General features: G+C 43.6%; 1 long non-coding RNA gene across 2 annotated transcripts in view; it reads left to right on the forward strand.

Annotated features, from left to right (window-relative positions):
- The window catches only part of LOC112134905 (uncharacterized), a 47,973-nt gene extending 34,331 nt beyond the window's left edge, over window positions 1–13,642 (forward strand). The window contains exons 1-3 of one of the 2 annotated variants that reach the window (XR_002916233.3): window positions 2,679–2,813; window positions 12,933–13,033; window positions 13,574–13,642. This is a non-coding gene — a long non-coding RNA (uncharacterized LOC112134905). Of the gene's footprint in view, window positions 1–2,678; window positions 2,814–12,932; window positions 13,034–13,573 lie in introns of those variants that run through there. The other variant, XR_008509717.2, reaches the window with a different exon arrangement.
- Window positions 13,643–14,684: the final 1,042 nt, after the last annotated feature.

Here is a 14,684-nt window from a genome sequence, read left to right on the forward strand (position 1 = left end):
GGAGGTGGGGCTTCTGGGAGGTGATTAGGTCATGAGGGTGGAGCCCTCATAAATGGGATTAGTGCCTTGATAAGAAGAGACATGAGAGTGACCTCTCTCAGTTATGTGAGGGTAGTGCTGTCTGCAAACCAGGACGAGGTTCCTCTCCACAAACAGAATTAGTTGGTGGGCCTTGATCTTGTACTTTTACCCTTCAGAACCATGAGCAATAAATTTCTGTTTTTCAGGTCACCCAGTCTATGTCATGTCTTATAGTAGCCCAAGCTGCCTAGGTCAAGTGGGCACCTGTGGCTTCCCCGCCAGCCTCAACTTCTTCCCAGAGACTCTGAGGCTCTCCAGAGAGCACAGGCACATTATCTGGTTTTATCACTCTGAGAGACTTGTTCTATGTGCCTGTTCTAGGAAACCTTCATTTGGAGTTCGCATAGTAGGTTGAGAAAAATTGGGATCTGCTGAAGTTTCCAGTCCATTTCGTGGGAAAAAAAACCTCATGTATTTTGCCCACTGGGAATTTCCTGTCCTCCTCCAAGACTGGCCTAGGACAGGCTGTGGCCCTGTGTTCCCTGTGGGCTTGGAAACCAGAATGTCAGGTACCTCGTGTGCAGCCACACTGCTGTGTGATTTCAGTCTGCCAAGTCAGCCTGAACTCACCTGGGCCTGAGAGCTATAGCTTTCTTGGTCCCAGCACTGCCTTGGTACAGTCAGTGCATGGGATGACATGACTTTTCTCTTCCTGGCAGCTGTCACCCATCACCCTTTACCTCTATTCTTACTGCCTCACTCAAAACAATCTGGAATTGAGAACTATTTCTTGTACTTACCAACTATCTTGAAAATAGATACCTTATTCTCCTTTCTCTTCCTCTTCTCTCCTCTGTTTTTGCAATTGCTTCTCTGGTATTTGCCCATGAGCTTGTTCAACTTGTGTGTCCACTTCTCTCTGCTCTGTCCTAGTGCTCCATTTTTTCAGATGCCTCTTTTTTCTATACTGCTGTCTCTTTGGCTTCCCACTGCATGTAAGTGAAGATCAGTGAGCGCTTCCCATCCTGAAGACCAGTAGGAAAACTGGAGGGAACTCTGAGTATGAGTTTCACATGCACGGAGGTGGAAGAACGTGATCAATTGCAAAACAGCCTTAGCATTGTAGGAGCTGCAATCCCAGGAGATGGTAGCCATTGAAATCTCATATTACTCAGTGGAATTGTATTCAAGACGTTCTTGGGCTTTCAATCCTACCTAAGGCATTCTATTGAACGGCACTGTTTCTGTTTGTTCATAAATTAGTGGGATTTGGGACAAGACAGTGTATGAAGCTAAAATAAAGGTTTTCTTAGGGGTACATGATGATTCCAGGAACATTCTTTGGGTCACTTAAGCAAGGATCCTCAGCCAGCTCTTCGGTTTCCAGCCCCTAGAGACCAGTGTTCATAGTTGAACCAGTTTATGATTTTTTTTTCCCATGGAGGCACCTCCGTTTTTGCAAAGTTTATAATAGGATTTTGGATTTACTGGAGACTAAGAATCTAGTGACCTAAGAAAGTTGTATCTTGGTGTTAGGCTGATTTTCATAAATTATAAATTAAAGTAGTCATACTGAGGTTAGCCATAGCCTAAGTTATACGAACAGGGGTTTAAGATGTCAGTGCTCTCATATTTCATATGACCATGCTGGATCTAAATGGAAATTTTACTCAATGTGGCCACTTAAGGGGGAATATCACATCTGAGTTATTTTAAAAAGGCAGTTGTGTCTTCCCCTAACACTTTTATCCTTTCAGTGTTTCACAAGCATCTCTGTTGCCTGAAATGGAGGCAAACATTATCGCTGTCATGTCATGGATGCAGAGATGGTGCACAGACATTAATTGGCTTTCACCTTGCAGGGCAGTGGCTGAGTCATTCAGGGTCACAGGTCTTTTTTTTTTTTGCTGCTTATTCTATAGGACAGCATCACCTCATGGTCTTTGAGTTAAAACGTCTACTGCTGATGGAGGCAGTCTGTCGGTGACCTTGAGTAACTCACATTCTCTCTGGATGCCCGTTTTCTTGCTTTAAGTTTGGATAGCATACTCATACTTCTGATTTTATCCTTTTTAAAGAAAAATCAGAAATAATGGAACACCAGTGAATCTGAGGTGGGGGATTCCATATTATGTAGAAGCATAGATCTCTAGGTCAGGAAGGACCCAAAAAGGGCAGCTGGTCTAGTGGTCCTGAAATTTTGAGTCACAGAAGACTTAGTGAAGGAATTAAAAAAAAATACACTTGTGGCTGGGCGTGGTGGCTCACGCCTGTAATCCCAGCACTTTGGGAGGCTGAGGCGGGTGGATCACGAGATCAGGAGATCGAGACCATCCTGGCTAACACGGTGAAACCCTGTCTCTACTAAAAATACAAAAAATTAGCCAGGCGTGGTGGCGGGCGCCTGTAGTCCCAGCTACTCAGGAGGCTGAGGCAGGAGAATGGCATGAACCCCGGAGGTGGAGCTTGCAGTGAGCCGAGATCATGCCACAGCACTCCAGCCTGGATGACAGAGTGAGACTCCATCTCAAAAAAAAAAAAAAAAAAAAAAAATACATTTGCTTGAGCTCCATCCCAGATCTACTGAAATGGAAAATACTAATATAGAGGGCCAGAATTCTGTAATTTTAAAAATCACTTTTTGTGGTCTGGTGCAGGTATAGAAACCGTGGCTTAAGTGGAAGCTTCCAAGTGCGTGGGAGAGGGGACATCCTGTGCATTTGCTGAGGGATCTGATGTGCAGTTTCAGTAAACAGGCCATGGGACCAGAAGTGCAACCTTCTTAAAGACAAGTGAGTCGATAAGAGATGGACTGGGCAGAGATGTTGGGAAACCCTGGACTTTGTTTTTGCCAGTGAGTCCCTGAGCTTAAGTGTGGAAGCTGGAAAGAATGCTGAATAGAGTGAGGCTCAGTGCCAAATAGCTGGGTAACCTTGGGCAAGTCACCCCCCCTTTCTTGGTCTCAGTTCCCTCATCTGTAAAATGAGGGTATGGACTTGTTGATCTCTAAATTGCTTCTATGATACTCGGTATTTATTAAATGTCCTTTTCAATGTGAACATGTTATAATTCGAAAGCTGCTCATCATCTTAATTTTTTGAAATGCTTTCTGTAGACCTAGTGCTTGTCCACCTGAACTTGTTTTCAGCCTTGGGCCTCCCCAAGCTGTGCCCAGCCACTGAGTCGGTGTGATTACCCATAGAACTCAAATCATTCCAAGATGATTCTCTGCATCTCAGGGTGGAAAAGCAACCTCTGAGAAGGTGAGGTTTGGAAGAAAAGGTGGTTTGGCTTAGAGGGAGTTAAGTATCCTACAAGATATCTCTGCTCTGGGTGAGGGTAATTCTATCTGCTGCCTGGTGCTTCAGAAGGTGACAGAAGAAGGCTCTAACAACTGGCAAAGACAGAGCACTTTCCAGTGACCGTGCTCACCTTGCTGCTGGGTCATGGCCGCTGTTCATAGGAGAAGCGTGTAATTATAGTTGCTGGCACTAGTGTTGGCTGCTCAGGCCCAAGCCTGGCCAATAAGAAGAGGCTTAGCAAAGAAAGACGGCCTCTGCAGCATCATCTTTGTAGGCCAGAAATGACCAATGTTCACCATAATTGGAAGGGAACTGAAAGGAAACAGTTTATGTAAGAGAGCCCAAGGCTGAAGAGCCAACTAATAGATTTTATTTTATTTTATTTATTTTTTGAGATGGAGTCTCTCTCTGTCACCCAGGCTGGAGTACAATGGCATGATCTTGGTTCACTGCAACCTCCACCTCCTGGGTTCAAGCCATTCTCCTGCCTCAGCCTCCCAAGTAGCTGGGATTACAGGCACACAACACCATGCCTGGCTAATTTTTGTATTTTTAATAGAGACAGGGTTTTGCCATGTTGGCCAGGCTGGTCTCAAACTCCTGACCTCATGTGATTTGCCTGCCTCAGCCTTCCAGTGTTGGGATTACAGACGTGAGCCACTGTGCGCAGCCCAAGTAATAGATTTTTTTTGGTTTTCTTTTGTTAGAGTTGATTAAATTCAGTGGAGGAAATATTTATTGAGCACCTAATATGCATCAGAAACTATGTAAGGCTTTAGAACTTCATAGAGAACAAGGTATGATCCATTTCTTTAGGGGATGATAATCTAGTAGACAAGTTCTTTTTAAAAACAGACATAATATATTCATTATAGTCATTCTAGTGGTGACAGATAGCAAGGGAAGGAACTTCCAGCAGGAAAGGAAGGCAGATAGGGTGACATTTGATGTGGCCTTAGCCTGACATTTGAGTAGAACTCTGCCAGGGGAAGAAGGGAATGTATGGGCCTTCCAAGCAGAGGAGACAAAATTAGCAAAGGCAAAAAGGTGCAGAAGAACATGATGTATTTGGGAACCAGAAAGCAGGCTGGAAATGTGGGGATGATGAGCGCACTCAGGGGAGAGGAAGGAGAGGCAGGGCTGTAGACCTTGCTAAGGAGCTGGGCTTAATTGCGTGTATTTTGGTGTGAGTGTTAGGGGGCTAGTAAAGGGGGCTCTTTATTAAATAGTCATGTTTGTGTTTTTGAAATATTATCCTGGAAACCATATGGAGGGCAAATACCCAGAGGGCAAGAATAAAATCAGGACACATATTAGGAGATCAAGAAAGAGAAGCAGTGGCTAGAGGCTGGGCCATGGGATGGAACTGATGTCTGTCTGGATGTGGGCAGTGTGTGTGAGAGGAAGGTTTTTTTTTGTTTTTGTCTTTTTTTAAGATATAGGGTCTCGTCTCCCTCTGTTGTCCTGGCTGGAGTGCAGTGGCACAATCATAGCTGACTGCAGTCTCGACCTTCTGGGCTCAGGGGATCCTCCTGCTTCGGCCTCCCATGTAGCTGGGATTATAGACATGCACCAACATGCCCGGCTAATTTTTTTTATTTCGTTTCATTTTTGTAAAGATGGGGTCTTGCTTTGTTGCTCAGGCTGGTCTTCAACTCTTGGACTCAAGTGATCCTCCTGCCTCAGCCTCCCAAAGAGCTGGGATTACAGGCATGAGCCACTGCATTTGGCCAAGGATTATTCTTGGTTTTCTGCCTCAGATAAACTAGAGAAATACCAGTTTCTCTCTTTTCCTGCCCTCCCCCAAGTCCGCCTCAAGTTGGACTGAGGCGGAATCCAGCTATCTGCTTTTATAACACCCAAATACATTTAGAGTAGAGTTTATTATTTTTTTCACAGAATAGTTTTTATTTTTTTAATTTATTTTTATTGAAGTAAAATACACATATATAATTTACCATCTTTACCATTTTTAAGTGTTCAGTTTAGTGGTAATAAATACATTTATATTGCAAAAGTTTATTTTTAAGTATTTCTTATGGAGGCCTCTAAGAACTCACTGTATCTTAAAGTGTGTTCCTAAACCACCTGCTCAGAAGTTATCTCACATGACTTTTATTATTATTATTATTACTTTTTCCAAATCCTGAGAACCTGCGAATTATATGACTTTTATAAAAGCAGATAGCTGAATCCCACCCCAGCCCAACTGAGGCAGACTTGGGGGAGGTGAAGGAAAGGGGGAAAGTGGTATTTTTAGAACTTACTAAGGCAGAAAACCAAGAATGATCCTTGGCCAGACACGGAGGCTCATGCTTGTAATCCCAGCACTTTAGGAGACTGAGGCAGGAGGATCACTTGAGCCCAGGAGTTCGAGAGCAGCCTGGGCAACACAGTGAGACCTTGACTCTATACAACAAACAAAAAACACCCCAGTTCAGAAATGGGGAACATCGCCGGCATCCCCGGGAAGCCCCATCTATGTCTCTTGTTGGTCACTACCTTTTTTCCTGTCCCCTGGCCTGCCCCCAGCAGAACCACAATGAGGATTTTTTATTTTTTATTTTTTTTTTGAGACGGAGTCTCACTCTGCTGCCCAGGCTAGAGTGCAGTGGCACGATCTTAGCTCACTGCAACCTCTGCCTCCCAGGTTCAAGCGATTCTCCTGCCTCAGCCTCCCGAGTAGCTGAGACTACAGACATGTGCCACCACGCCTGGCTGATTTTTGTATTTTTAGTAGAGATGGGGTTTCACCATATTGGTCAGGCTGGTATGGAACTCCTGACCTTAGGTGATTCACCTGCCTCGGCCTCCTACAGTGCTGGGATTACAGGCATGAGCCACCGTGCCTGGCCCACAATGAGGATTAAAAAAAAAAAATTGAAAATGTAGGCTGGCAAGGCACGCCTGTAATCCCAGCTACTCGGGAGGCTGAGGCAGGAGAATTGCTTGAACCTGGAAGGCGGAGGTTGCAGTGCTGCTAAGATCATGCCATTGCACTCCAGCCCGGATGACAGAGTGAGACCCTGTCTCAATAATAATAATAATAATAATAATAATAAAAGTTAAAAAATTGCAAATGTATATGAAATAAAATCAAATCTTCCTTTATTTCTCTCTTTCCAATTTAGATTATTTTTTCCTCAGGTTCCTAATATGGTCAAGTGTAGGAGTCCTAAAACAGTCTTTATTTCAATATATACAGTAGTAACAAAATGTGATTTGGGCTGTCTTTAGCTTTAATTGTGTCTATATAAACTAAGCTGTGGTGGTTTATCAATCACTTCTGTAGCTTTTTGTAGCTTATACAGCTGTGAGCTTAGAGAAAGTCCATTTATCTTAAGAGAAGTATTTGCTTTTTTGTAAACAGTGGCGCGTATATCCCAAACCATTTAATGGGAGGAAGGAGAAGAGAAAAGGATAAATTGGAGAGCCTGGAAGTTTAATGTTGACTTATTTAGGTTCTGGGAGTCATTAGAGGCGTGAAGAGCTATTTAGCAGGCCCTCTTTTTAAAGCTGCTGTTTTTAACAGGCTGTTAGAATCGCAGTCTCTGGCCTTACCTTATACATGCAACACTTTCATTTGTGGAAGAAAGGAGTTGTGTGGAGAGAGGGCCTGCTTAGATGAAAGACGGGATGACCCAGATGTCTGGTCAGGTAGAGTGAGCGGTGTTAGGAGAGTTTGGTTGAACCATGTTAGGTATTAGGAAGATTTGGAAAGGCTGGAGAATTGGCAGGAAGGCAGCAGCCTCCCACTTCTGCGATCCTGAAGGCACGCTGGGCCCCACCTCTCCAAGTTCATGTCAAGGTTTACAAGGGTCAGTGTGTTTGTGCTGTACTTGGCATTTTCACAAATTACTCTGTAGTTGTTTTTATTATTTTTATTCCAACTGTTGCTCCGGGGACTTTCTGGCAGCCAGGACTTCCAGGCCAGCTTGGAATCCCTTGCTAATTGACTCAAGCCATGAAAAAGTGCCATCAAGGCTGCTTTGAACTCTTGCGTGTTCTAGCGCTGGACAAATCCCAGGCATGCACCATAGGAAAAGCAATAATGAGACTCACACCTCCAAGTTTACAGCGCAAAACTTTGCCTGTTCAGGTGTTAAGTGCAGGGGTGAGGTGCAAGCCCAGTGGAACCAGATTGGAAGAGTAAACAGACCTTGAGAATGTGCTTCCTCCTGGGTCCTAAGCAAGGAAGCCAGACTAGGGAGGAGGGTTCACAGCATTTCCGTCAAAGCCTGCAGTTAATAGCGTCAAGTTGACCCAAATAAATCCACAGATATCTGTTACTCCTTGTGTTTTCACTTCACATCGGTTCTCCACAGATGCGACTCAGCTTGGGGGAAACTTGCCAAGAGGTCTCAGTGAGATTTTTCCTGTGAAGCTATTAGTTTTACGCCACTTCGTAGAGAGAAGAATATAAAAGTAACCTTAAGAAGATCTAGGGCGAAGGGGTACCATCATCAGGATGTAACTGATGTGTATTGCCACTGAAACATTTTCCCGTTTCATATTATTTAAAAGCTATGGCAAAGGCACCGTCAATGGAGCAAAATACTTACTGACTTTTGTGAAACATCCCCTGATAGTAGAGTTTTTAAAAAGTGTTATAGCAACTGTTGTGTGAAATTGACTCTTATCTCCTCCAGTATAAGGTATAATCAGACTATCTTTTGTTGATAAATGTTAATACTTTAACATGGACCTAAATCCAAGCATACCTCTTAAAGTTATATCTTAAAGAAGGGTGTCTAGGCCAGGCATGTTGGCTCATGCCTATAATCCCAGTGCGTTGGGAGGCTGAGGAGAGAGGATTGCATGACGCCATGAGTTCAAGACCAGCTTGGCCAATATGGTGAGACCCTTTCTCACCAAAAAAAGAAATTTAAAATAAAAAGAAGGTGGTCTATTAGGTTTTTATTTGTTTAGCAGGAGAGATGAGTCAGTTGAAATCAGAAAACAGTGTGTTCACAAGGGTTGGAAAGATTGTCAAAAAATGTAATCCTGGTACAGGGTGTGGTGGGTGGGGAGCCATGGCAGATGGAAGCAAAAGCCATAAATTAAAACAGATTTAAGAGACTTATCAACCACATGCAAGTGTAGACCTTGTTTGGATCCTGATTTGAACAAGCCAACTATAAAACAAATACAACATGAGACACTTAGGTGTGAACCCAAAAGTATCTGAGACAGATCTCAGTCGATTTACAAAGTTTATTTTGCCAAAATTAAGGGCACGCCCATGACACAGCCTCAGGAGGTCCTGAGGACATGTGCCCATGGTGGTCGGGGTACAGCTAACTTTTATGCATTTAGGGAAACACGATACATCCAACAATATATGTGAAGATTTACATTGGTTTGATCTGGAAGGGCAGGACAACTCAAAGAGGGGGGCTTCCAGGTCATAAGTAGATTTTATTTATTTTTGAGATGGAGTCTCACTCTGTTGCCTAGGCTGGAGAGCAGTGGTACAATCTTGGCTTACTGCAACCTCTGCCTCCCGAGTTCAAGCAATCCTCCCACCTCAGCCTCCTGAGTAGCTAGGATCACAGGCATGCGCCACCACACCCGGCTAATTTTTTTTTTTTTGTATTTTTAGTAGAGATGGGGTTTCACCATGTTGACCAAGCTGGTCTCGAACTCCTGGCCTCAAGTGATCCACCCACTTGGGGCTCCAAAGTGCTGAGATTACAGGTGTGAGCCACCATGCCCAGCCTAGAATTTAGAATTTTCTAATTGGCAATTGGTTGAAAGAGTTATTGTCAATAGAAAGGAATATCTGGGTTATGATAAAGGGTTGTGGAAACCAAGGTTTTATCATGCTGCTGAAGCCTCCAAGTAGCAGGCTTCAGAGAGAATAGATTGTAAATGTTTCTTTTCAGACTTAAGCTCTGTTTTGATGTTAATGCTGGGGGATATAATGAGACATGTTTGACCCCTTCTTCCATTGTGGCCTGAACTAGTTTTTTGGGTTAACTTTGAAATGCCCTTGGCTGGGAGGAGGGGTCCACTTGGATGGTTGGGGGGGGCCTTAGAATTTTATTTTTGGTTTACATAGGGAAATAAGTACACAGGGATATTTGATGAAATTAGGGGATTAAAAAATTTGGATAGTAGTAATGTTAAAAGATTATTTTTAAGAGATATGTATTACAGATGAGGTATTTGTAGATGAAATGACATGATATCTGTGATATCTGAAATTAAAAAAATATGTCCCAAAGTATCAAGGTAGGGGTTAAATATATGGGGGCAGGAAGGGAGGTTAGAGATGAAATAAAATTGGCCTTGATGATTGTTGAAAATGAGCAATAGATACAGGAGTGATGGGTTCATGATATTACTCTTTCTATTTCTCTTTATTTGAGACAGGGTCTCGCTGTGTTGCCCAGGGTGGAGTGCAGCGGCGTGATCATGGCTCACTGCAACCACGACCTCTCTGGCTCAAGCAGTCCTTCCACCTCAGCCTGCTGAGTAGCTGGAACCACAGTTGTGTGTCACCATTCTGGCTAATTTTTTTCTTTTCTCCAGAGATGGGGTCTCAACCACGTTGCCCAGGCTGGTCTCGAACTCCTGGGCTCAAAGGATCCTCCCACCTCAGCCTCCCAAAGTGCTGGGATTACAGACGTGAGTCACTGTGCCCAGCTCTCTCTACTTCTCTGTGTTGAAAATTTTTATTATGCAAATTTAAAAAGGAAGGACCTAAATGGATGCTTACCTCTGTTAACTTTCTTTGGTAGGGGAGGGAAAAAGTAATAAGGGTTTCCTCTCAAGTTGGGCATATAATTTTTACCTTTATTAAATTCATAATTGGACAAATCTCATTAGGCTCTTTGTAATCCTATGATTCTTTGAGTATACAATTCTGTTAAGTTGTGATCAGTTGATATACTGGTCATAATAATCATTAGCACTAGTCCCACACCGGGGTTAGAGGGGCAGAAAAGGAAGGGACTATTTGCTGACTTTTTATGCCAAGGGAGGAACATGGTCTGAATATTTGTAATGGGGTGGGGATTGTGGGGCAACAGAGTGTTACAATTCTGGGCACTTACATAAATGTGGGTGAGAGAATAGTTATGGTTTGTGTGGTAAAGCTCATTTTAAAGAAACTCTACCTCTGTATTAGTCTGTTCTCAAACTGCTATAAATAAATACTTGAGACTGGGTAATTTATAAAGAAATGAGGTTTAGTTGGCTCATGGCTCTTCAGGCTGTACGGGAAGCATAGCAGCATCAGCTTCTGGGGAGGCCTCAGGGAGCTTACAGTCATGGCAGAAGGCAGCCAGGCTGTGCTCCAGCCACCTTGGGCACATGTCAGCACCTCCTGAGGCTGTGTCACCGACGTGCATCCTTAACTTTGGCAAAATATACTTCCTAAATTGACTGAGATCTGTCTCATATTTTGGGGGTTCACAGTACCTCATGGGACTTACAGGCTATTGGATCAATAAAATGAGGTGCCATTTCTTTTGTTTGACACTGTGAGCTTTGTGATCCATTAGTGCCTTCTGTCCATGGCAATTTAACTTCATGGAAATTACATATTTGTATACAAATTTCTTCCATTATACTGTGAACCCTTTGAGGTTAAGATTTTGTTTGATCTTAAAAATAAAATTGGCAGTTGGTGGCTTCCAATATGCTAGGCCCTCTGCCATGTCCTTGTTAGGAAAGCTAAGATTTCTGTTTCCTTGGAGCTTCCAGTCTAGTCGGGAGACAAATCTTAAGCAAACTCACAAACAAGATTGCAAGTTGTAGTAAGTGCCACGAAGCCAATAAAGGAAGAGAATATCAGGAAAAACTAGATGAATTAATAAAGGAAGGCCTTTACTAATACTGTCTAAGGAAGGAAATTTGAACTGAGACATGGAGGAAGAGGGTCAAGCCAGCATGTGAAGAGCTGGGCAAGAGTGATCCAGGCCCAGGGAATGGGGTGTGCAAAGGCCCTGAGGTGGCAGAGGGCTGAGAATATTCAAAGAATTGAAAGGAGGCAGGCAGGATGTGGTGGCTTACGCCTGTAATCCCAGCACTTGGGGAGGCTAAGGCGGGAGGACTGCTTGAGCTCAGGAGTTCGAGACCAGCCTGGGCAACATGGTGAAACCCCGTCTCTACATACAAAAAATACAAAAACTAGACAGGCATGGTGGTGCTCATCTGGTAGTCCCAGCTACTCAGGAGGCTGAAGTGGGAGGATTCATTGAGCTCAAGAGGTTGAGGCTGCAGTGAGCTGTGGTCATGCCATTGCACTCCAGCCTGGGTGCCAGAGCGAGAACCTGCGTTGGGGGAAAAAAAAATAAAGGAGGCAATATGAAACCAGTGTGTGGGAAAGGGAATTAAAATGTAGGAGTAGCATATAGGACCTTCTGGAGAAAAGTTAAGTGTTTTGAATTTTATCCTAAAGGCAATAATATGTCATGGTAAGGATGGTAAAAAGAGACATTGGCTTTGTCTGGTTTCCCCTGGAAGAAGACCAAATCAAAGTAGTCTGTTTGGGAGGTGGTGTAAGGAAGCATCAATAGAAGGGTGGGAAATTGAGGCAGGAGAGGGAAGAAATCCAACAAAGGATGAGTTATAAATCAAGTTATCACTGCGGATAACTGAAGCTTAATCCCTCTGAAGAGTTCTGGGAACCACTTTAGAATGTACCCCTCAAGTTATCCCACTTGAGTTTGAGAGAACTGGGATATTTATTTATTTACTTTTAATTTTTTTGAGACGCAGTTTCACTCTGCCGCCCAGGCTGGAGTGCAGTGGCGCAATCTCGGCTCACTGCAACCTCTGCCTACCAGGTTCAAGTGATTTTTGGGCCTCAACCTCCTGAGTAGCTGGGGTTACAGGCGCATGCCACTATGCCCAGCTAAATTTTGTACTTTTAGTAGAAATGGGGTTTTGCCATGTTGGCCAGGCTCGTCTTGAATTCCTGACCTCAAGTGATCTGCCCACCTTGGCCTCCCACAGTGCTGGGATTACAGGTGTGAGCCACTGCACCCGGCTGATATTTATTTATTTATTTATTTATTTTGTTTATTTTAGAGATAGGGTCTGGCTCTGTTGCCTAGGCTACAGTGCAGTGGCACGATCATAGCTAACCTCAGCCTGGAACTCCTGGGCTCAAGCGATCCTTCCATCTCAGCCTCCCCAATAGCTAGGACCCCAGATGGGCACCACGCCTTGCTAATTTTTTGTATTTTTTTTTTTTTTTTGCAGAGACAGAGTCTTGCTGTGTTTCCCAGGCAAATTTCAAACTCCTGGCCTGAAGTGGTCCTCCCACTTCAGCCTCCCAAAGCGTTGGGATTACAGGTGTGAGCCACTGCAACTGGCCCAGAACTGGAGTATTTATACACCCAATCCTGTAAGCCATTGCTTGAGGTCTGGGAGACAAGAAAATGTCTTGTGAGGCACAAGCAGGTATTTCTAGCCTGCTGCAAGGGGTAGACAAAACAGCTTCTTTACCAGAGAAAATCTGGCAAAGAAATATGGGTTCTGGTGTCAGAAGTCAGATTAGTGAGTACTGAAGTGGTAAAGGTAAAGATATATGGCAGATAGTGACTGCTGCAAACATGACCCAGTTTAGAAGTTAATACTTCTCTTTCATTCTTTCAGTGAATAAACCAGCAGACCAATTCAGAGTCCATTTCAGTGGTGCAGGTGAGAGGTGTTAGAGACCTGGACAAGGTGGTGGCAGATGAAGATGGAGAGAAGAGGTGGGCCTCAGATTTATGTTAGATATGGTATCAATACCTTGGTGATGGTTTGAACATGGAGCATGAGGTAAAAGGGAATTTCTGGCCTAAATATTTGGGTGGGCCATGGTGCCATTTACTGACATCAGATAACTGGGAGAAGGATGAGTTTGGGTCATGTATTATAAATGACATCAGTTGGCACAGTTGTGTGACTTTCTCCAGCAATGCTGAGCTGGCATAGGGGAAGTGGGTCTCAGATTTCATTCATAAGCAAAGGTTTACTGTGTGTGTGCAACAGCGGAGAGAAGGCAAGGGAGTCGAAGACATTTGCAAGGGAGTGGTTAGCATAATGTTGGACTAAGGACTCTAAATTCATAGACAGGAAAATGGAAGCAGGAATGAGCAGTTGGTCAGAGACAAGATGGTGGGATGTAAGCTGGAGGAATAGGAGTGTGTGGTCCTATTCACCTTGGTAGACATAGCTCCTGGCACATAGTAAAAGCTCAATGAATATTTGTAATGAAGCTGAAGTAATTATATATATTTTATTTTTTTTAGAGATAGGATCTCGCTATGTTGCCCAGGCTGACCTCCTGCCTCATGCACCCCCCTCACCAAGCTTAACAGGTAATTACTGACCCTGAGGGTGGGTGATAGATTGAATCACACATTTCTCCAGTTCTCTAGTTCTTGGATTCAGCAGTCTTTTTGAGTGAGTCCATTGTATTTCTCTCTTCAATTTCTTCCCCTTAAGGGTCAGCACACAAGAAATTCTCTGCTTCCAGTCTCCAGTGGGGTATAAATAAGAGTTTCTGATGCCCACTCCTGAAGTTACTCTGTGCTTGTGAGAAGGTGGATCTACTATGGACTGATCTCTGGATATTTCATTCATTCATTTAGCCATCCATTCATTCATTTATCTGTTCATTCAATAAGTCCTCACTAATAACCTACTGCGTGCCTACCCTCAGGGTTTTGAGGTTTGGAGATAACAAAATGAATGGATGAGTAGATGGCCAAAAAAGTTTTGGTTATTAGGGAGCTACAAATAGCACTGAGTTTCTGAATGTGAACTTTTTGGCTCTCCGCCCTTCATACACAGTTATATTGAGACTAAAGGAGGGAAAAAGCTTTTATTCTTTTGCCTGCTGTGTTGTTTTACAATTTTATAAAAATGTACAATGCTCTGAAGAAGCTCAGGCAGAAAGAAATCTTTCTATGGTATCTAAAAATGTACAGATCTATCTCTCTAAGACCCATGGTGGGGTCAGCAGTTGCGCCCCCATAAAGAGTGGGTTGCAGAATTTCACCCCTTTAACGTTTTTAAAGCCACTGAGGTGTTATTTTTTAGAATGGTTTTACCTATTTAAGGGTAATGCTCATCAACCCTTCTTCAGAATTTGTGCAATCTTCCATGAGAGACACGTCATTTAATTTCTAGAATCAGCCCTGTATATTGTTTTCCTAAACTGTCTGCCACCCCCAGGCCATCTGTGAAGAAGAAATCTCTCCTCAAAGTAGAGGAAACCAGGCTTTCAGGTGCTTTACTGTTGCAGGCTGGAGGAGGCAAGTCTCAGAGGGGTTCACTGAGTACCCAGCACGGTGGGGTGCATAATAGATGCTCAGCAGATTCTTGTTTGACTTATGGATTGACAAAAATTTCACAAGG

Source organism: Pongo abelii, chromosome 13, assembly GCF_028885655.2.
Source record: "Pongo abelii isolate AG06213 chromosome 13, NHGRI_mPonAbe1-v2.0_pri, whole genome shotgun sequence".
Lineage (NCBI taxonomy): Eukaryota > Metazoa > Chordata > Mammalia > Primates > Hominidae > Pongo > Pongo abelii.